This window comes from Lactuca saligna, chromosome 5 (assembly GCF_052625555.1).
Source record: "Lactuca saligna cultivar CGN05327 chromosome 5, ASM5262555v1, whole genome shotgun sequence".
Lineage (NCBI taxonomy): Eukaryota > Viridiplantae > Streptophyta > Magnoliopsida > Asterales > Asteraceae > Lactuca > Lactuca saligna.
In genome coordinates this window covers 301379466-301401279 of record NC_136421.1, presented here as the reverse complement: position 1 = coordinate 301401279, position 21814 = coordinate 301379466, and the positions used below count along the sequence as shown (strand labels likewise).

Genomic DNA, 21814 nt, shown 5'->3' with positions numbered 1-21814 from the left:
GTACGTTGAGTCTTTATTTTTAAAAATTACATGCTTAGCCCATGTCATATATATAAATGACTATATTGGCATTTTCTAATTATTATTTTCATTTATTTTTCATATGTTTATAATTTATCTTATATATTTTTAGTTTATAATTTTAGAAAATAAAATGGCTTATATCATTGCCATCTTTATATTCTTTGTCATCTATCAACCTTTGGGAACCACCTCTTTCAAACCTCATTTCGATCACCAGAGTAGGCGACCTCATCGAATTCAATAATCTCAAGAGAGTAGAGAACAAACCTAACAAACCAAATAGGTGGTGAAGGTTCAAAGGAAAATGAAGGGTTTCTTTTATATATTTTTTTAATTGAAAAAGAAATAAAAGAGTAAATTACATGATTCGCCGCCATTCACGTGTCAAATTGTACATTTAGTTTTTATTTATAATAATTAACTCGGACCATCTCTTACATCATTAAAAATTGCATGTTTCATCTCTTAAATCATTTACAAGACATAAAATGATGATTTTGCCCTTATTCCTTTATTCATTTGTTTATTTTTAGATTGTTATTATTATTAATTACAAGTTTTAAAAAATCAATAAGTAATTAGGCCCCACCTTCATATATCCCTCTTCTTAGTTCTTACTCTTTCTTTCAAGAACTACCACCCACCTGTGTATTCTCACTCTCATGCACTTCACCGTCTCTGACGAGATCGCCATCGGCGCTCCACCACTACTACATCGTCGGTGCTCTGCACCCACTAAATATATTGTCTGACATCGTCTCCCTTTTTTTCACCAACTCCTGACAACAACCTAAAACCCTAGCTAACCTGTGTCGACACCGACCTTCCTCTTCGACCTCATTCACCTCTATCACCATTGAACATTGGCGACACCGCCTCCGACCAACTTTACTTCTATCACTATTGAATGTCGGCAACAACGACTCATATCAGCACCATCTATAAAAATGTCGCCTCAAATATGCAAGTAATCATCGCGTCCAAGCCTCCGTCAGCCAAGGTTTCAATCTTTGCCTCCACTCCGGCTCATGTTTACACTAAGCCACAACCATCGTCCACCAGATCTACACCTTTATCTGCACTTTCAAAAAAGATATCATCCATAGTCGATCTATTGAAACCACCAGAGACAACCGTCCATCGTCATTGGATTTGTTGGGTTACCACCGAATATGTAGAATTGTACATTAGTGAAGACGGTTTCGGAAAGAGAATGCAACGTCCCAAATAATATGACCCAAAACTTTTCATTTTTAAATTACTAAAATAGAACATCATCTCATTTTCATAATTCAAAGTAACCAAAGCTTTAATAATACATCCTCGTTATTAGAGTAAACCATAGAATGCGGAAACATGTGGTGTGTGCTCTGCAATCATCCCAAGCTCTGCCATTTGAAAACTGAAGTATATGAAAGGTAAACTGAAAACCATAAGCACAAAGGTTAGTGAGTTCCCCAAAATACCACATATCATACATATAACGGGCCCCGCCCACTAAACATATAACCATATAATCATATAAACATGCAAACACATGCGAAAATCACAAAGATAATAGCATATTGTACAATCATCGGGCCCCGACCACCTACAAATCATATATGTATAACCAGACACTAGCATACACAATAACCATTAGGCCCCACCCAGTAAGCATATAAACACATACGCATGCAAGAGTCACGCAGACATCTAGCACCCTACATAGAAAACCATGGGCCGACATTGGTGCCTTCGACCCACTAAACATAGTGAGGAAACTCACCTCGCACTGCTGAATCTCACAAAAAAAATCTCTGGCTGCTAGTCGGCAAGAATCCCCGCGCTATCAATCACAAGTTAATCACCCATCAATAATCGGTTCTAATGTACCCTTTACCCAACATGACCCAAAACCTAGGTCTAAACCAACAATCCAAAGGCCCAAAATCAAAATAAACACCCAAGGCCCAAACGTGGTCCAATTTTCCAAATTAGGCCCAACCTTTTCAAGGGCCTTAAACCAAGCTCCAAAAATGGTGGTTGTCGAGGCCAACACAAATAATAACCATAAGTATTACACACTAAAATAGTGTATAGTGGTAAAGGGATCGAATCCACGGAGATTGGTTCAATTTGATAACTCTATGAAAAATCTCTTTGTAAAAATACTTGTGAAATAACAATAAAAATAAAATTGGGGGGGGGGGGGGGGGTTGATGTTTTGAAATACTTGAAACAAACTAGAATTAACTATGATTTAAATAGACAATTGCACAAAAAATACGAATTTGATGTAAAATCAATAAGGGAAAGATGGTTGACTTAAAGTTTTCTCACTTTGACTTTTGATGAACATATCATTAGAATCCAAAAGTGCAATACTTTGATTTAAATCCTTAATTTGGTTATAGTAATCCAAGGAGCTTGAGATTACCTAGACTTTTCTTAATTGTTGAAATGGCTAGAGAAGCTCATAACAATTTCCTTAGTCAAAGTCACTAATTCCAAATAGCATGTAATTAGTGAAAGTCAACTAGCATTAAGAACCAAAAAATCACCAAATCCAAGAGGAGTCAATTGCTTTCACCACCATGTTGGAGGAAATGTTTTTATGATTGTGTGAAGCAAAAACAACACAATAATCACTTGTTGCTTGCTAATTTGAGGATCATTTACTTAATCAAGAAATTAGCCAACAAATCACCACAAACATATTTAAACTCATGAATAAAAACATACTAGTAGTGATAATATGATGAAACACAAAACATTTCCATAAAGATTCAAGAACAAGATCATAGATTCTTCAACATCCAACAAAATTTCAAAGGATTCAACAAAAAGTCAACCAAGATTTGTTTAGCCAAGCATAGCTAAACTCAAATGAACAAAGTTAGATAAGATTGTACCAAACATTTGACAAGATTCAAGAGGTGAAAAGAAGATGTTCTTCAAGTGTTCTTGGCCTCAAAAAGTGCTCCAAACTCCAGAGAGAAAAGCTAAAAATCGGACCTCCAAGATTATGCTAAAGAGGCACACCAACCTTTCCAATATAGAGCTCTAAGCAAAATCCCGAAATTGCCCTTGTCAGGAATCCACGTGGGCCGCGGGTAATATTACGCGGGCCGCGGGTACTGACAGGAATTTTTGGGCTTCTTCAAGTCTTGGGCCCCCACAGCTAATCCATTGGCCCAGTTCGAGTCCAATCAGCTTCTAGCCCATTTTTCTTCAATGTTTCTTCAATTTGAGCCCAATTTGTCTTTCCACATCACTCAAAACTTCCGCAAACTCCCAAATATTGATCTTGCATACTCAAGAATTCTCCCGCATCTTTTAAATTTAAAGCTCAATTCTTCCAAGCCTTCAAGCAATTGACAAGTCCACCCCATGAATCACCTTCATAGCCATCAAGCATGAAATCTCCAATTCCCTTCAAGCCCAATCGCCTCCTAAGAGTGCCGCCCCGCTAGTTTCCAAGAAAAATCTGCAATAATGCTCAAGAAACTAGAAAGTACCCCGAAATGGTCATAAAAATAACAAAAAGGGAAAATATGCATGGAAGTTAACTAAAATGCGAATGAAATGTACTAAAATAAACTATAAAAAGAAGTAAATAAAATGAAGCTATCAAATCACCCCAATCTTAAACCTTACTTGTCCTCAAGTAAGACAAGACTAAATGAACTTGGGATGAACTACCCTAGAAATAAAAAGAATGGATAGAATCATGGAACCTGTTCGATGTTAGTCAACATGGTCAGAATTGATTTCGCTGCTATCTCACAACTTTTTCATCCGATGACAATGGAACCATAAACCACAGCCAGGACAACTCCTTTAGGTGAGTAAGGAGGGATGAGCAGTCGCAGCCTCAATGGAACATGTATACAATGAAGAACATCTGTAGTAGGGAGAAAGCAACTGGATGGGCTCGGGTGGAGCTCTTCTTTAAGTGCACACTCTGATCTCACATCTGCCGGTTTCTCTCTTGTGTAACTAGGTTTAATCGCTCGGGCACCGTTGTAGGAATCAGTTCACTTAGTGTTGGCCCAAACCTCCCGTAGTATCCGACTCGACAGTCTCTCTAACATCACCAATGTGTGAGAAAGAAAAAAAAAATAACAACTCGATCTATATACAATAAAACAGACCTATACAAATGAATATCAAACGTCGGGTGACCAAGATGTTGGGAAATTTGTTCAATAATTGAATCGGCCACCTATCTAAGATAGTTGCAACTGAAAATTTGCATGCTTCATTTTGTTTTTGTTTTTGTTTTTTTATTTTTATTTTTTATTTTTATTTTTTTTTATGAGAAAACCCTTTGACTCAAAATTTGGTTCCCAAAGGTGTGTCGGTGGAACCGAAAGGGTAATGATATAATCCGAATGGCCTAAGTGTGAAAATGACCATGCGTGGAGCATAAAGATGTAATGTAAGCTCCTTTTCAAACGTGTGGTTTTTCAAAGATAATGAAAATGTCCAAATGTGGACTAAAAAAAAAAAACTCTCTAAAATTCTAAGAAAATCGCAAAAAGATATGGTGATGTAAAGAGACCGGATATGGATTCTACTCGGGGACAAGCACCAATGCTTCATCCTAACAGTTCAAACATGATCAAGTGTGATCCTCTCCGCGGTAGTGATCGCAAGGCTAAGAACACCCATTGCTATAGTATATCCTACAGTTGTTAGTATTGTATGCATAATTCTTCATGAAACTACCTGGCCATGATCACTTACCCCTTTAAGCTACCAGCATCTGTTCCCAAGTATGAAATCCCAAACTGCAGCTAGTGGTCCCGATTCGATGGGTGAGATAGCAACAAGATCCTGGACCAATAATGATACAATAACTGTGAACCTGTTCCATGGCATCCAAGAGAGGTGAGAATAAACAGACAACAAAAATGCATGAATGCTAATGCCTTAAGCTAAATGTTATGCAAAAATAAAAAGTGGAAAAGAAGAAAATAAAATCTTTTTGAAATTTTAAAAAAAATTAAAAAAAATGAATGTAAATTAACTTAAACTAATATGTTATGCAACCTAACTAAAAATGCATGAAAAAAGTAAAAAAAAAATAAGGGAAATGCCCCACCCCAAGCTTAAGAACAAGCATTGTCCTCAATGCTTAAGGAAAGGGCGGAAAGGACCTAAATCGGTGGGTCGGGCGGCGGGAAATGCCCGTGACGATAATGGTAGTCCCACATATCTTGGACCTGGCGGGAAGTGGGAGGGAAGGAGTGCTCCAATCGTTCAACGCGACTCGCCACATCTTGGATGGCTCTCGTATTCTCTTGCGTTTGGGTGTCGATACGCTGCACCGTGGAGAACATTGTGGCAAATTGGTCAAAGAAAGTAGGGGGGAAATATGGTGGAACTTCGTATCCCCCCTGCTGCTGTGGCTGAAACTGAGGCTCGACGAATTGCTGTGCAGGCTGAAATTGGTCATCCTCATCATCTACAGGTGGAGGGTAGTCTGATGGAATGTTCCATTGATCGGGATCGGTCGGCTCAAAACTCCCGATATACTCATGGGGGAGAATGAGGTATGGTTGGTTGTCAAGGATCCACATGGGCCCGACAACCGAATCCCGGATGAGTTGCATTCGGAGAAGTGCGTTGCCGTCAAGACTAGAGGGGCCGGAAGCCTTCTCGAATGGAAGAGTAGAGAGATGAAGTTGAAGCGGTGGCCGGGATGCAATAAGGGTGATTAATCCCCCAATGAAAATGTCTCCTTTGTCCATAGTTGTGAGGTTGTAACACTTGGTGAAGAAAAAGGAAGCAAAATCCAGCCGCGGACCGTTCTCACGAGTCATGCACCAAAGAAAAAATAATTCCGCCTTTGAAATCTGTCCCACTTCGGAGCGGGCGAAAATGGTGCATGTGAGAACTCTATGCGCTAGGCGCAAACATGGGTGAATTATGGAGGAGGCCTTTGACGAAGACGATGAATATTGTGGCTCATTGGTAATTCGTTGCCAAAAGTAATGTTCATTGAAGTTTTCGGGCCATGGGTCTTGTTGGTAATATAGGTTGTCCACGGGAGCACCCATCAAAGCATTCACGACTCGATGTGGTAGAGATCGTTTCTCGCCGAGGATTTGGAAGGTGACGGTTTGGGCTTCCTCCTCGGGATTGAATGTGGTAAGAAATTCCAAGGTGGGTTCAACATAGGTGGCGGCGCGGTTATGGAGGAATTGACCCCACCCGATGTTGTTAAATAATGCTTGGACTCCATCGAGCACCCCAAGACTAGCAAAAGATTCCCTATGGAGGAATTTTGTTGACTTGACTTGACGCTTATTTGAAACGAGAAAATCATAAGTTTTACGATCCTCACGATTCAACAAACGAAACGGGGGATCCTTGGATTTTCCCTTCGATCCTCCTTTAGAGGAAGTTGCTCCCGTCCCCGTTTTTGCGCGCTTGAACATTTATTCGGGACAAAATTTTACCGATAATAACTTTCAACCACAACAAATGCACACAATACCAACAACAAATGGGAAATTGAGGTATGAACAATCAAGTTAAAAGAATGAGATTACCCAATTTCTTAGACCCAGGATGAACTAGTGTCACCAAAAAGATTTCGTCAAGACACACCCCAAGCTTGCAATTTTGCTCCGTATTTGACGCTTTAATCGCTAAAACAACCCCACAAACTAGCTTCAAGATGACTTTCCGGCGAATGGAGTAGCGGCACTCGGAATTTGACGGAAATTTTTCGTGAGTTTTTGCGGAAAGATTTGTATGACTAGAAAGCTCTTGATGAGAGAAACAAAACCCCGTGCTCGGATTCTCCAATGGTGGTCGGAGTTGGCCGGAAAACGCGAAAATATGTGGTGGTGGGTGGTGGTGGCGCCCGGAATTCCGGCCACAGATCGGACCGGAATTTAGGTGGGGTTTGTAGAGGAAGAAAAATGGAGAAGAATGGCGGTGGTTTCGTGAGATTCCGACCGGTAGAACTTCGGGAAAATGGATTTTTGTGAGAAATGGGTTTAGTGTTCTTGAGCTTCTAGAGAGAGAATGGGGGAATTGGTTAGGTTAGAATGAAGAAGAAGAGTGTTGGAGGTGTTTAATCTTTGTTCAAAGAGGGTCAAACCCGGTCAATGTTTGGTCAACTCATTAAATCTCTTGGTCAAAGAAAGTCAAGGCAGTCAACAGCTCAAAATCTCAGTTAAACGGCCAACACGCGGGCTGGGTGCGGGCCGCATGTTGGCCGCGTCTAGCCTGCTCGAAAACTTTCTGACCTTACGCGCAGGTGGAGCTCCGGCCGCGGGCACTGGTTACTCAAAAAAAAATCTCCAAGTCTTTCGAAAACCCACGCGGGTGAGGCACGGGCTGCGTGCTAGCCGCGTGTACTGAACTGAATTTGAGCTTAACCCCACGCGGGCTGGACTCGGGCCGCGGGCTGGCCGCGTCTACTTGCTAGAAAACTTTCTGATCACTCACGCGGGCAAGGCTCGGGCCACGAGCTGGTCGCGGGTACTTCTGCACATCAAAAATGAGAGTTTTCCAAAACACTTGATTTTTTAAGCCAAAACGATCCCCTTCAGGCCCGGTAAAAAAAAAATTGACAAAATTTGGAGTAAACGGGGAACGTTTGGTGAAACCTTTCAAAAATTTATTTGAATTCCAAAAAAAAAAAAACGCTTTGCAAAATGGTTTATTTGAATTAAAAACAATGGTGAAAGCACATTGCTTTCCAAAAATGCCCTTCTTTATCGTCTTTGGCGAGACGTCCTTCTAGCTCTCTTCAACACATCGGGACATCCAAATTGATGACTTCAAGGGCATTAGCATTGAAACCTTCATAGAATGGCTTCAGCCGGTGCCCATTGACTTTGAAGGTTTGTCCCGTCTTTTCGCTTTGAATTTCCACTGCCCCATGGTTAAAGGTCTTAATCACAACGAAACGTCCAATCCATCTTGACCTTAGCTTGCCTGGAAATAACTTCAATCGTGAATGGTATAGTAAGACCCTATGCCCCGCCTCAAAATGCTTCCGGGAGATGGACTTGTCGTGGAAGAGCTTTGTTTTCTCCTTGTAAATCCTTGCGTTTTTATAGGAGTCATTTCTCAATTCTTCTAGCTCTTGAAGTTGAAGTTTCCTATGCCTTCCCGCCTCATCAATGTTGAAATTGCATTGCTTGACCGCCCAAAATGCACGGTGCTCTACCTCGACGGGAAGGTGACATGGCTTTCCAAAGACCAACCTAAATGGGGACATTCCTATCGGGGTCTTGTACGCAGTCCGATAAGCCCATAAAGCATCGTCAAGTCTCAAACTCCAATCCTTCCTTGTTGGATTCACTGTTTTCTCTATAATGGACTTCACTTCACGATTTGAAACCTCCGCTTGACCATTCGTTTGAGGGTGATAGGCTGTGGAAACACGATGGGTCACGTGGTACTTCTTCAATAGAGCCTCCATCATTTTGTTGCAAAAGTGTGTCCCTCTATCACTAATCAAAGCCCTAGGCACACCAAACCTTGCAAAAACATTAGACTTTAAAAACTCGATAACCGTTTTGGCATCGTCCGATCTTGTGGCTTTTGCTTCAACCCATTTAGAAACATAGTCAACCGCGAGTAAAATGTAAACGTTGCCAAATGAGACGGGAAATGGGCCCATGAAATCGATCCCCCATACGTCAAAAATTTCACAAACAAGGATTGGATTTTGGGGCATTTGGTTTTTATGCGAAATGTTTCCCGTCCTTTGGCATCGCTCACAACTTTTGCAAAACATGTAACAATTGCGTGACATGGTTGGCCAAAATAATCCAAACTCAAGGACTTTTCTCAAAGTCCGGTTAGGTCCAAAGTGTCCCCCACAAGCGAATTCATGGCAGAATTGCAAAATGGATTGGTGCCCTTGTTAGGGTACACATCGCCTAATGATTTGATCGGGACAATGTTTCCACAAATAAGGCTCATCCCACACATAATATTTTGCATCATTTTTCAACTTATCTTTTTGAGCACGTGTGAATGTGTCGGGATACCTTTTTGTGACCAAAAAGTTAACGATATCGGCATACCAAGGAATAGATTGAGTAAGGGAAAAGAGATGCTCATCCGGAAACTCGTCCCGCAACGGGAGAGGAGTTTCGTTTGAAGTGATCCGGCTTAGATGATCGGCCACAAGGTTCTCGCACCCACTCTTGTCCCGGATTTCCAAGTCAAATTCTTGTAACAGTAGGATCCATCGGATGAGTCTCGGCTTTGCATCTTTCTTTGTCATCAAGTACTTGAGAGCCGCATGATCCGAATACACTATGACTTTGGTGCCAAGTAGATATTGTCGAAACTTCTCCAGAGCAAACACTATGGCCAATAGCTCCTTCTCTGTGGTAGAGTAGTTGCTTTGAGCATTGTCTAGTGTTCTTGATGCATAATAGATCACATGGGATGCCCTCCCATCCTTTTGACCCAAGACGGCGCCTATCGCGTAATTGCTTGCATCACACATGATCTCAAAAGGAAGATCCCAATTTGGTGCTTGCATGATGGGAGCGGATGTAAGCAACTCTTTAAGCTTGTCAAAAGCTTCTTTGCACGCCTCGTTGAACTCAAAATCAACCTCCTTTTGCAAGAGCTGGCACATTGGTCTTGTTATCTTTGAAAAATCCTTGATAAACCTTCTGTAGAAACCTGCATGGCCCAAAAAAGAACAAACTTCCCGAACACAAGTCGGGTAAGGTAAGCTTTGAATAACATCAATTTTGGCCCTATCTACCTCAATTCCTTTTTTAGACACAATGTGACCCAAAATGAGACCTTGAATCACCATGAAATGACATTTCTCAAAATTCAAAACCAAGTTTGTTTCAATGCATCTTTTTAAAATTTTTGTGAGATTGGTCAAACATTCTTGAAAAGAGTTGCCATATACCGTGAAATCATCCATAAAAACCTCAATTATGTTTTCAACATATTCCAAAAAGATGCTAACCATACAACGCTGGAAAGTGGTCGGGGCATTACACAATCCGAATGGCATTCTACGGTATGCGAAAGTGCCAAATGGACATGTAAAAGTTGTCTTTTCATGGTCCTTCGGTGCCACCGGAATTTGGTGAAAACCAGAGTACCCGTCTAGACAACAATAATGGGATTCCCAGCCAACCTTTCTAACATTTGGTCAATGAAAGGCAATGGGAAATGATCTTTTCGTGTGCTTGCATTGAGTTTGCGGTAGTCAATACATACTCTCCACCCGTTTTGCACACGGGTGGGGACCATTATACCTTTGTTGTTTTCGACCACCGTGATCCCCGTCTTCTTTGGAACGACTTGCACCGGGCTCACCCATTTTCTATCCGAGATTGGATAGATCATCCCCGCATCTAGGAGCTTCAAAATCTCTTTCTTGAACACTTCCATCATCGGCGGATTCAACCTTCTTTGTGCATCCCGTTTCGGCTTGCATTCATCCTCCATTAAGATCTTGTGCATACAAGTGGAGGGGCTCAATCCCTTGATATCCGCAATCGTCCATCCCATGGCTTCTTTATGCTCCTTCAACACCTTGACGAGTTGTTCTTCTTCAAATTCGGTTAAGTGAGTTGAAATGATAACTGGAAGGGTTTCATTCTTCCCCAAATAGGCATACTTCAAGTGTTGAGGTAAGACCTTCAATTCCAATTCAGGTGGTTGAATAAGGGATGGGGGCAATTCAACTTGCTTGACATCTAATCTTGTGGATTTCTTCATCTCCATTTATTTACTAGCTTCTCAACTTCCGGATCCAAATAATAAAGCTTTAATAGCTCGACTAGCTTTCCACAATCGAACCCTTTGCTTAAGATCATCTCCAATATATCACCGTTGGATAACTCGAACAATTCTTGAGTAATTGGCTCGACAACATCAACAAAGTACAAAGATGAAACATCACTAGGATATCTCATGGCATCATAAATATTAAAACTTATTGTTTCACCATCAAACTCCATTGTCAAACTTCTCGCATACACATCGATCTTTGTCCTAGCCGTCTTCAAGAACGGTCTCCCAAGCAAGATTAGAGCCGATTTGGATGATACTTGCTCATCTAGATCAATCACATAGAAATCCGCCGGGAAGACCAATTGGTTCACTTGCACTATGACATCTTCCAAAACACCTCTAGGAAAGACACTTGATTTATCCGCAAGAGAGATAATGACACCGGTTTCACTTAAGGGTCCGACATTCAATGATTCATACACCGAGTAGGGCATAACGTTGATAGAGGCACCAAGATCAAGCATAGCACTACTAAAAGTGACATCCCCAATCTTGCAAGGAACCGTGAACATTCCAGGATCTTTGCATTTGGGTGGAAGTTTCCTTTGTAAAACCGCGGATGCGTTTTCATTCATCAAAATTTTCTCATTTCCCTTCAACTTCCTCTTGTTGGTGCAAAGTTCTTTCAAGAACTTTGCATATCTTGGAATCTGCTTGATCGCATCAAGTAGACGGATGTTTACTTCCACCTTTCGGAAGGTGTCCAAAATCTCTTTCTCCTCCATATTCTTCTTTGAAGTTGCAAATCAGGAGGGGAATAGTGGTTGAGTGGCTATTGGTGTTACTAGAGGGATGGACTTCTTTGGAACTCCGGCTTTTGCATCGTTCTTGACTGTAGGTTCTTCAATGGGAATGATCTCTATTTCTTCCTCTTCTTCCCTTGGCTTCTTCTTTGAACTACTTTCTCCGGCTTGCTTGCCACTTCTCAAGGTCACCACATTGACATTTGGGTTCTTTTCGGTTTGTAAAGGGAGTTTACCACGAGATTCCAACTTGCTTATAGATGTAACTATATCTCCCATTTTGTGCTTCAAGGTTGGAGATACTAGTCCTTGTCTCTTTTTGGAATTGTTAGGTACTAGTGGCTAGAGATTTGACAATGTCTTCAAGAGACATTCCGGAGCTACTTGGTTGAGATTGAGGAGATTGTTGATGATGATGTGGAGGGTGCGGTTTGGATTGATAGTGTGGTTGTTGATGTTGGTATTGAGGTTGTGGTGGTGGATAGGACGGTCTAACCAATGCATTGTGAGGCAATGGTCTTGGGTTGTAGCTTCCGTTGGGATTTGGCTTCCAACTTGAATTATATGCATTTTGGTACCCGGATGGTTTGTTGTGGTAGTTTTGGAATTCTCCCGTGGCATTCACATGCTCCGCATCTTCTTGAAGGATGGGACACATATCCGTAGGATGTCCCATGGTTGCACATATTCCACAAACCATCACTTGTGGAGTTTGTCCCATGGCTAGCTTTTGGATGACGGATGTTAGATCTTTTATTTGAGACTCAAGATTCGATGTTCCCACTTCATTAACTTTGTGTTCTGTGTCTCTCTTCATGTCTTGGCGAGGGGCAAAATGTTGTGAATTTGCGGCTATGGTGTTGAAAAGTTGTCTTGTTTGTTGTGGGGTTTTACTAAAGACATCTCCACCACTTGAGGCATCAACTAGTCTTCTCTCCATTGGCAACAATCCCTCATAGAATTGTTGAATGAGGAGTTGTTCCGGAATTTGGTGTTGTGGGCAACTATAGCACAAGTTGTTGAACCTCTCCCAATAATCACGGAAAGTCTCATTTTGACCTTGGCGGATTCCGAAAATCTCATTTCTAAGACTCGAGACTCTTGAGGCGGGATAGAATTTATCAAGGAAAGCTCTTGCCATGTCGGTCCATGAGTTGATCGACCCCGGTGGGAGATATAATAACCAATCTTTTGCTCTATCGGCTAATGAAAAGGGGAATGCCCTTAGCTTGATTTGGTCATCGGTTGACCCTTGTGGCTTCATGCTAGTGCAAATAATGTGGAACATCTTCAAATGCTTATGAGGGTCTTCATTCTCCAATCCATGAAAAGTTGGTAGATGATGGACTAAACTTGACTTCAACTCCGAGCCTCCTTCCAAAACTGGGTAATTGATACCGGTTGGAGTTTGTGTAACATCGGTCTCCATCATTTGCCTCAAAGTTCTTTCGGGAACTTCTCCTCCGTCCGCCATTTCAATTGGTTCAATAATGGGTGGATTTTGTTGTAGAGGTGGTGTTTCGGGAATTTCTTGGCGAGGGTCGGGACTGGAATCGGGTTCTATATCGCTTAATGAAACGGTTTCAACCTCCGGATCCCCATGGGGGTTAGAAGTTTAACCACGTTCAACTTGTTTTTCCTTCGCCAAGCGCCTTGCTTCTTTTTCGATTTCCGGATTGTAAATCAAGTCACCTGTACGCTGAGATCTGGGCATAGAGAAACAAATTGATTAAAAATAAACCAATCCCCGGCAACGGCGCCAAAAATTTGGTGGTTGTCGAGGCCAACACAAATAATAACCCTAAGTATTACACACTAAAATAGTGTATAGTGGTAAAGGGATCGAATCCACGGAGATTGGTTCAATTTGATAACTCTATGAAAAATCTCTTTGTAATAAGAATTTGATGTAAAATCAATAAGGGAAAGATGGTTGACTTAAAGTTTTCTCACTTTGACTTTTGATGAACATATCATTAGAATCCAAAAGTGCAATACTTTGATTTAAATCCTTAATTTGGTTATAGTAATCCAAGGAGCTTGAGATTACCTAGACTTTTCTTAATTGTTGAAATGGCTAGAGAAGCTCATAACAATTTCCTTAGTCAAAGTCACTAATTCCAAATAGCATGTAATTAGTGAAAGTCAACTAGCATTAAGAACCAAAAAATCACCAAATCCAAGAGGAGTCAATTGCTTTCACCAGCATGTTGGAAGAAATGTTTTTATGATTGTGTGAAGCAAAAACAACACAAAAATCATTTGTTGCTTGCTAATTTGAGGATCATTTACTTAATCAAGAAATTAGCCAACAAATCACCACAAACATATTTAAACTCATGAATAAAAACATACTAGTAGTGATAATATGATGAAACACAAAACATTTCCATAAAGATTCAAGAACAAGATCATAGATTCTTCAACATCCAACAAAATTTCAAAGGATTCAACAAAAAGTCAACCAAGATTTGTTTAGCCAAGCATAGCTAAACTCAAATGAACAAAGTTAGATAAGATTGTACCAAACATTTGACAAGATTCAAGAGGTGAAAAGAAGATGTTCTTCAAGTGTTCTTGGCCTCCAAAATTGCTCCAAACTCCAGAGAGAAAAGCTCAAAATTGGACCTCCAAGATTATGCTAAAGAGGCACACCAACCTTCCCAATATAGAGCTCTAAGAAAAATCCCGAAATTGCCCTTGTCAGGAATCCACGCGGGCCGCGGGTACTGACGGGAATTTTTGGGCTTCTTCAAGTCTTGGGCCCCCACAGCTAATCCATTGGCCCAGTTCGAGTCCAATCAGCTTCTAGCCCATTTTTCTTCAATGTTTCTTCAATTTGAGCCCAATTTGTCTTTCCACATCACTCAAAACTTCCGCAAACTCGCAAATATTGATCTTGCATACTCAAGAATTCTCCCGCATCTTTCAAATTTAAAGCTCAATTCTTCCAAGCCTTCAAGCAATTGACAAGTCCACCCCATGAATCACCTTCATAGCCATCAAGCATGAAATCTCCAATTCCCTTCAAGTCCAATCGCCTCCCAAGAGTGCCGCCCCGCTAGTTTCCAAGAAAAATCTGCAATAATGCTCAAGAAACTAGAAAGTACCCCGAAATGGTCATAAAAATAACAAAAAGGGAAAATAAGCATGGAAGTTAACTAAATTGCGAATGAAATGTACTAAAATAAACTATAAAAGAAGTAAATAAAATGAAGCTATCAAAAAACATTTCCAATTCAAAAACACCTGAATTCTAATGTCCCAACAAGGCCAAAAGCATCAAGACCCATAATAATGGACCAACCCGAAGCCCAATGATCTGAGGCCCACTCTGCTTAGTACATGGGGCGTACTCAACTCGTACACGTAGCGTAATTACCTCAAGGATTGTACGCTAAGCGTACCTGCTTGTTCCCAAAAACATTCTCATCGCTGATACTACCGGTCTCGCACCTGGTCCCGCCACCAGCTTCCCAAGAGTCAAATGATAATGCTACTCAACCTAAACATCCCTCTACACCACACACTGACCACATACTCAATCCTGCAACCCAATATCTAATACCTTGGCCCAACGGTCTCTACCAGGTCCCACCTGTATTGCCATAAACACACAAGCCTCGCCCATAGGTCCCACCCAAACTATGTTGTAACGCCCCGATTCTCATGTATTGGTTAAATAAAAGGTTCTTTGGTTTTAAGTCCTACTCGACGAGTTGGTTGCCCTACTTGTCGAGTAGCAGCGGGGTGGGATCACGTGTTTAGTGACCTACTCACCGAGTCCAAGAAGAGACTCGACGAGTAGGAGCTGGCAGATGAAACCCTAAGTCCCCAAGTTTTGCACCCTATTTAAAGGAGCCTCAGCCTTATTTGGCCTCTTTACAATCTTTGAGAAGCTCAGTGAAACCCTGATTCATGTGGTACTCTTCTTGGTGTGATTTAAGCCTTGGAAAGAAGGTTGGCTAGGAGGGAAAAGCTTGAAGAGCAAAGGAGTTGAAACAAGGAAGGTGTGGGAAGCAGAACTTACCTCAACTAGCATCTCCTGGAGGTATCAAGTTGCAATCTTTAATTCTCTTTCCTTCTAGATTTCTTTTCTTTTGGTTGAGTTTTAGGGTTTTATGGATTTTGAGTTGATATGGGGAGCTATGGGCTAGATCTAAAGTTGTAACTTCAGATATGGACCCCTCCTAAGTCCTAGAGTCATAAAGTTGTGGGTATGGGGGTGATTGAAACCCTCCTTATGCATGAAACCCCATTAAGAGCCTTTTTAGCCATGCATACACGTAAAGTTTGCAACTTTACGTGAAAAGCATGCTCTAGAAGCTTGGATCTGTAATTTGGAGCCATTGCATGGCTTAAATGAGTATGTATGGCTTGAGGGCTGAAGGAACTCGGCGAGTCGTATGAAGATGACCTTGAACTTGGCGAGTTAGATGAGAAACGCGTCGAGTCAGGTGAAGATTGTCATAGACTCGGCGAGTTGTATGAACAACTCGGTGAGTCGGATGAGTTTTCTCCAGTATATGTATGCGTGTGTATCCATCGAGTTGCTTGAAGGAAACTCGACGGGTGGCTTAAAAGTGTGTTCAAGAATCGGAGGAACTCGACGAGTCACCTCGATGACTCGGCAAGTTGGATAGTGCTTCAAGGAACTCGGCGAGTAGTCGAGGGTGCTCGACAAGTTAAGGTCAACATGGACTGTTGACCTTGATGGAGGACTTTGACCTTGTCCAGTACCTTATAAGGTTAAGGACTTATGAGTATATTGTACTATGGTAATAGGTGGTGGAGCCCGTGTCAAGTGACCAGAGAGTTGGAGTTTATCTTCCGAGTCGACATCTGCAAGGTGAGTTATCCTCACTATATCGATAGGGTCTAAGGCACCAAGGCCGACCCTTTAGTTGTTATCGTTATGGTATGCTACATGTGGATATGATCCGTTAGATCAGAATCAGGATAGACTATATGTTATGTTCTTATGACCCGTAGGGATTGATATGTTAGTGACCTGCTAGGTCAGTGCTCTAGTTATGAGATATTGCTATGTTTGGTAATTAGTGAGATAGATTTGTTTGATGTTTTATATATGCCAGTAAATGTTTGTTGTGTACACATGGTTATTTGCTTGTTGCATGGGTTTAGGCGGTCCTACTTTGTGCTGAAGGCCAACACACCCTAGGAGCGGTCCGGGAAGACTGTAGGCCCACGTGGCAGTCCAGTCATGCCGAAGGCTCGATGTAGATCCAGTTGGATTGTAGGCCCTGTAGGGCGGTCTAGTTAGGCCGATGGCCCAGTATGCATGTTGATTAATTGGTTATTACAGATACGGTATTATCAGTGTTGTATTGATATTTTGGGGGTAGCTCACTAAGTCCTCGGGCTTACATTTTTTTAGTTTATTGTTTCAGGTACCTCAGGAGTTCATGGCAAGGCGAAGGCGTGACCATACCGCTCCTCATCCTTATGATCTGGCTTTTGGGACATTATGATTGAATACTGAATTGAAAACACTTTTGTAAACAATTACTATTTGGGTTTGTTTATGCTTGAAAAGTTTAAATTTGGCGTAAAATTTATGGGTGTTACATATACCATGGAGTGGCCTCCCCCACGGGTTCCACCCAAACTAGAGCTACACAAGCCCATATCCGCCTCGGACCCCAATGGTCCTCAACCTAAAACAAAGAAATTCTCATCGACAATCCTGTCCATTGTGCCCAATTCACAAACTGATCCTCCTCTAAACTCATGACCACCTCAACGATAGACTACCTAAACTGGTGAGTGCTACGATCCAATCGCAGTATTACAACACTTCTAACCAACCATCGTTACCACCCATTGTTTCACCAAAACCAAACCATCTCAACCCCAATTATCATGAATCGAACCCGCATTCGACTGAAATCAATCAGGTGTTCAGGTGATGCTTTGAACCCTAAAGCATTCATTAGATGAGAACAAGCAGCGAGGCTCTAACACAACCCTCGACCTGGATTCAACCACAAGCCTGTTATACATAACAAATAAGACGCCGACCAACTGTTAGAAGTTTCCTGAACTCCCACTTACACATCCTCAATCCAACCGACCACTTGGGTCGTCTCTCCTTCTAACAAGGATGTGAAACTTGCCCTAGTTCCACACCCAATACCATTCTCGGAAATTTTGATCGATTCTCCCCCACTTGGATTCGGAAGCTCTCCCATCCCATAAATCTGATGGATTCCCAACCCATCAAACCTCATATAGCATAAATCGCATATAACATGCACTTACCAATACTAGCCAATCTCGATGATCGCCCAATTCTTGAAATCCAGAAGAATATTCCCTGAAATATTAGCAAGTCTGATAGCTCCAATCACTTCCCATGATACCACACCAATTCCTTATGTTCTTATGGTGGGGACTAAAACCATAGCCCTTGCTCTAAACTGGCGAATCTTCACCTCAACTTCCATCCTCAAAGAATTACTGAATTCTAACAATTTACCACCCATGCGAGATATAAAAATTTCCTCTAGCACTTCCAATGACCAAACAACTCATACAACTACACCACCATCTTCTTACTACCGCTCCCCCTAGAAACGGTTGTGTTTGAACCCAAAAGTTCTTCCATAGACGATTGTTGATCCCACCAGATCAAAAGATAAAACAATTGAACCCTAACTTCATTGGAGACTAACTCACTAATCCCTGACCCAAGATCCTCCAAACAATACCCCTTAATTGATCCCATCAAATAACTGAAATAACAACTGAACACAGTGAAACCCGCCCAACAAGATACGACCCAATAACGATTCATTAGGGAGGAGGGAGTCATTTCCTCCCAACCCACTTTCACATCAGTTTTTTTCTTTTTTCTTCATTTGTCTCAACCCACAACACATAAAAATCATATTTTTTTCAACCCACTCAATAAAAAAAAAAAAAAAAAAATACAAAACTAAAGTACAGGTCTAGAAACACATGGTACAAGAGAAATGAAGAGAGAAAAAATAGAGAGAGATGATGAAACAGGTTAGTGAAACCAATTAAACAATCAACCACTCCTAACCCACTAAAGATGGAGTGGTATCTTGGAGGTACCATCGGTAGCTTTGTTATTAATTACGACTTGTACTTTAGTTTTTTTATTTTATTTTATTTTATTTTTTAATTTAGTGGGTTTTGAGAAAAAATAGGGTTTCCATGTGTTGTGGGTTAAAAAAGATGAAGAAAAAAAAAGCTGATGTATTAGTGGGTTGAGTGGGAGTGACTCCCTCCTCCCTACGCCTAGTTCCTGAATTTAACAAAAGAAAATAAAAGAAGAGAAAAGAGAGTCACTGGAGAAAATAATAGAACTGAAAGGAAAACAAAATTTTATTTTATGTTTCCGAGTTGAAAAGAAGTGGAATGAAAATTAATAATTTCGTTATTTTTTTTCAAATCCTCCCAAATCAGAAGGAAAATTAGAAAGGAAAGTGATTATTTCATTTCCTTCCGCTTCCTTTCACTTACTTCCTTTACATCCCGCTTCCGAATTGTAGCAAAGAAAAGAAAAGAAGATAAAAAAAAAAAAATGAGAGAAAAGAAAATAAAAGAAAAGAAAAGAAAAGAAATTTCTCTTTTGTGCTCCCGAGTATGAGATAAATAAAAGAAAAATTAAACATTTTGTTATTTCTTTCCAAATATTCTCAAATCGGAAGGAAAGTTATGAGGGAAAATGATTTTTCCATTTCCTTCTACTTCCTTCTTTTAATCAAAACTCGAGAGCATCAATCTCTCTTACTTTACTCTCATTTCCTTCAATTTCCTTTCTTTTCTCTTCTTAAGTTGAACTCGGGAGCGGGCCGTTAATGAAACTCGAAAACACTAAGTTTTTTATTTATTTATTTTTATTTTCTTTTCGCTTGAGTTCATTTTCTTTATTTTCTATGGTTAAATTGAACTTGAGAAGTAGATGTATATACAATGACATATAATAAGTTAATAACCCTTGATACTATAATCCAGACCAAACCCAAGCAATACAAATTTATGTTTATCAAATTAAAACATCCAAACACGTAATTTTGATAAAAATATTACTTTATATCGACCGTCATGTTTTGCTATTTTTGGATTAACCCCATAAAACCCTAACCCATCTTATCATCCTGCTTATATATAGACGCATCGACCTGATGAAGCTTTCCGTCTTCTCTGATTTTCTCCTGCGATTTCATATTTACTTCTAATCATTATTCTTAAAGGTTTGGTTTTTCGAACGATTATTTACAGATCTTGCTAGTTTCTTGCCTCGATTTCTTTTAAAATTTCGAATTTATTTCTTTGATGTTTGCTTCTTGAATTTTGACGTCGATGAGATTCGAAAAACTCGACGGATCCGTGTACAAATAAGCCGATGCTCTGGATATATTTGATGAAGGTAGCATGGTAATGTGCACGGAGATCAAGTAACTTTTAGGTCGTCATGTCTGCTCCCTCTGATTTTCTCTGATTTGGGGGCCTGGATTAAACCTACATTTGCTAATTTTATATATTCTATATTTTCCCAATTACTTCTTGATTTATATATTTTCTGCTTAGATTCATGTAAACTTGTTCGATAAAAAAGAAACCGATTTTTGTCAAATTCAAGTAGTTATCATTGCCTTTCTTTCTAAAATTAACCTGATGTATAAAAGCAGGGATCTATTGCCAAATATTAATGTGAATCGATCTCCCGTAAACATCAGGGAAATAGAGCTGGGCATCGTTATTGGGTGAACCTCTTGAGTTCTTATATGATGGATAAGGTTCAGTAAACGAAGCTATATTTTTTGCTTTTAAGTATCCATATATTTAAGAAACCCTACAGAGCTTTTTAAGATTGATATTCTACTTATATCTAAAACGAAAAGATTCGTCCGTAATAACAAATTTAACTGTTTATTTCTTCTTCTAAAATCCCACTTGATGTTCTTACTGCACATTTGTTGGAATACTGGAATTTAGGTCTTTTCTTAGAAGCTGAACGATGTTTTATTCTTTAAAAATGAAAGGTATTAGTATTTTTTAAAAGATTTTGCGTTTTTTGTAGAACTGTATATCAATTTGAACTTCTAACAAGAACGTTGGAATCTTGGGAATTAGAAAACAATTTTTCAAAATAACAAAAGTCATGTAATTGTATTTTTTTTTTGGCATTTTAAAAGGTGAAAATATTTTAAAAACCATGAAATGTCATCCAAACAAACCAAACAAACCAACACAAAATTTTAAATCACCCGTAACCTTGAGTCTTGACTATGAGAAATAAAGCGGAAAGAAAATTACAATCGAAGAAACTGTATCCTACTTAACTTCGCCTGTCATGACCATTTTCCATAGGACATGTGAGCAAAATACATTCATAGCGTAAAAATAATTAAAAAAAACTTAATCATAACAGAAAAACAAAATCGTTTTTAAAAACATTTTTTCCATTTGGTTTTGAGTTAAATATCACTAAAAAAAACATAGTTACATGGACCATTTGTGTATGTAGATCAAACATGTTTCGTAGTGGCAATTTTTTGTAAATAAGACATAGATGCTAAATTTTGGCTAGATCGTTTGTGTCAATAGAGCAAATATGCTAAATTTGTTCTTAAAACTGGAGGGAGTGGTGCCACCGAAACCGCACTTCCTCTCCCACTGCATAAGCATCATGCCACACAAGGGTGTGGTGCCACACTTTTCATTTTTTTTTTTTTTTTTTTTGATATTTTAATTTAATAAAACTTTTTTTTAACTATTTTAATTTAATATAACTTCTATTTTAATAAAAAAAACATAATTTTTCATTACTTGAAAATTAAAAAAAAACAGTACATTGCGTTACTTTAAAAAAAAAAGAAAAAAAGAAAAAAAAATCCCCACACACATGACATTTAAAAAAAAAAATGAGAGAGTGGTGATTTAAAAAAAAAAAAATTGAAAGATAGAGGAGATTGTGTTGTGAAAAAAAATAAATTGATATGTATATATATATAGGAAATAAAAAAAAAAAGAAAAAAAAAGTTTAAATGCTGATTGGACTACCTTCCTCAACCAATCAAAATGCACGGTATTGAAGGACCGCACCAGACCGCGGTCTGGGGGCGGTGTTCGCGTCCGATGTGGTACGAGGTGCGGTCTTGAACTACACCCATACCCAACCAACCTAAGAATAAAAGGAAAAGATAGGAAAAAATATTATATAAATATTCCACCTATTTTCTAAGACTTACAGGTTGGTC

The 21814-nt window shown here is 39.8% G+C and overlaps 2 non-coding genes across 2 annotated transcripts; both read left to right on the top strand.

Moving 5' to 3' along the window:
* Positions 1–19972: 19972 nt before the first annotated feature.
* LOC144999312 (small nucleolar RNA snoR100) lies at positions 19973–20080 on the top strand. The gene has a single exon (XR_013660824.1). It is a non-coding gene; the product is annotated as a small nucleolar RNA snoR100 (small nucleolar RNA).
* Positions 20081–20232: 152 nt separating this feature from the next.
* Positions 20233–20373, top strand: LOC144999317 (small nucleolar RNA snoR74). Its single transcript, XR_013660829.1, has one exon. It is a non-coding gene; the product is annotated as a small nucleolar RNA snoR74 (small nucleolar RNA).
* The last annotated feature ends 1441 nt before the right edge of the window (positions 20374–21814 follow it).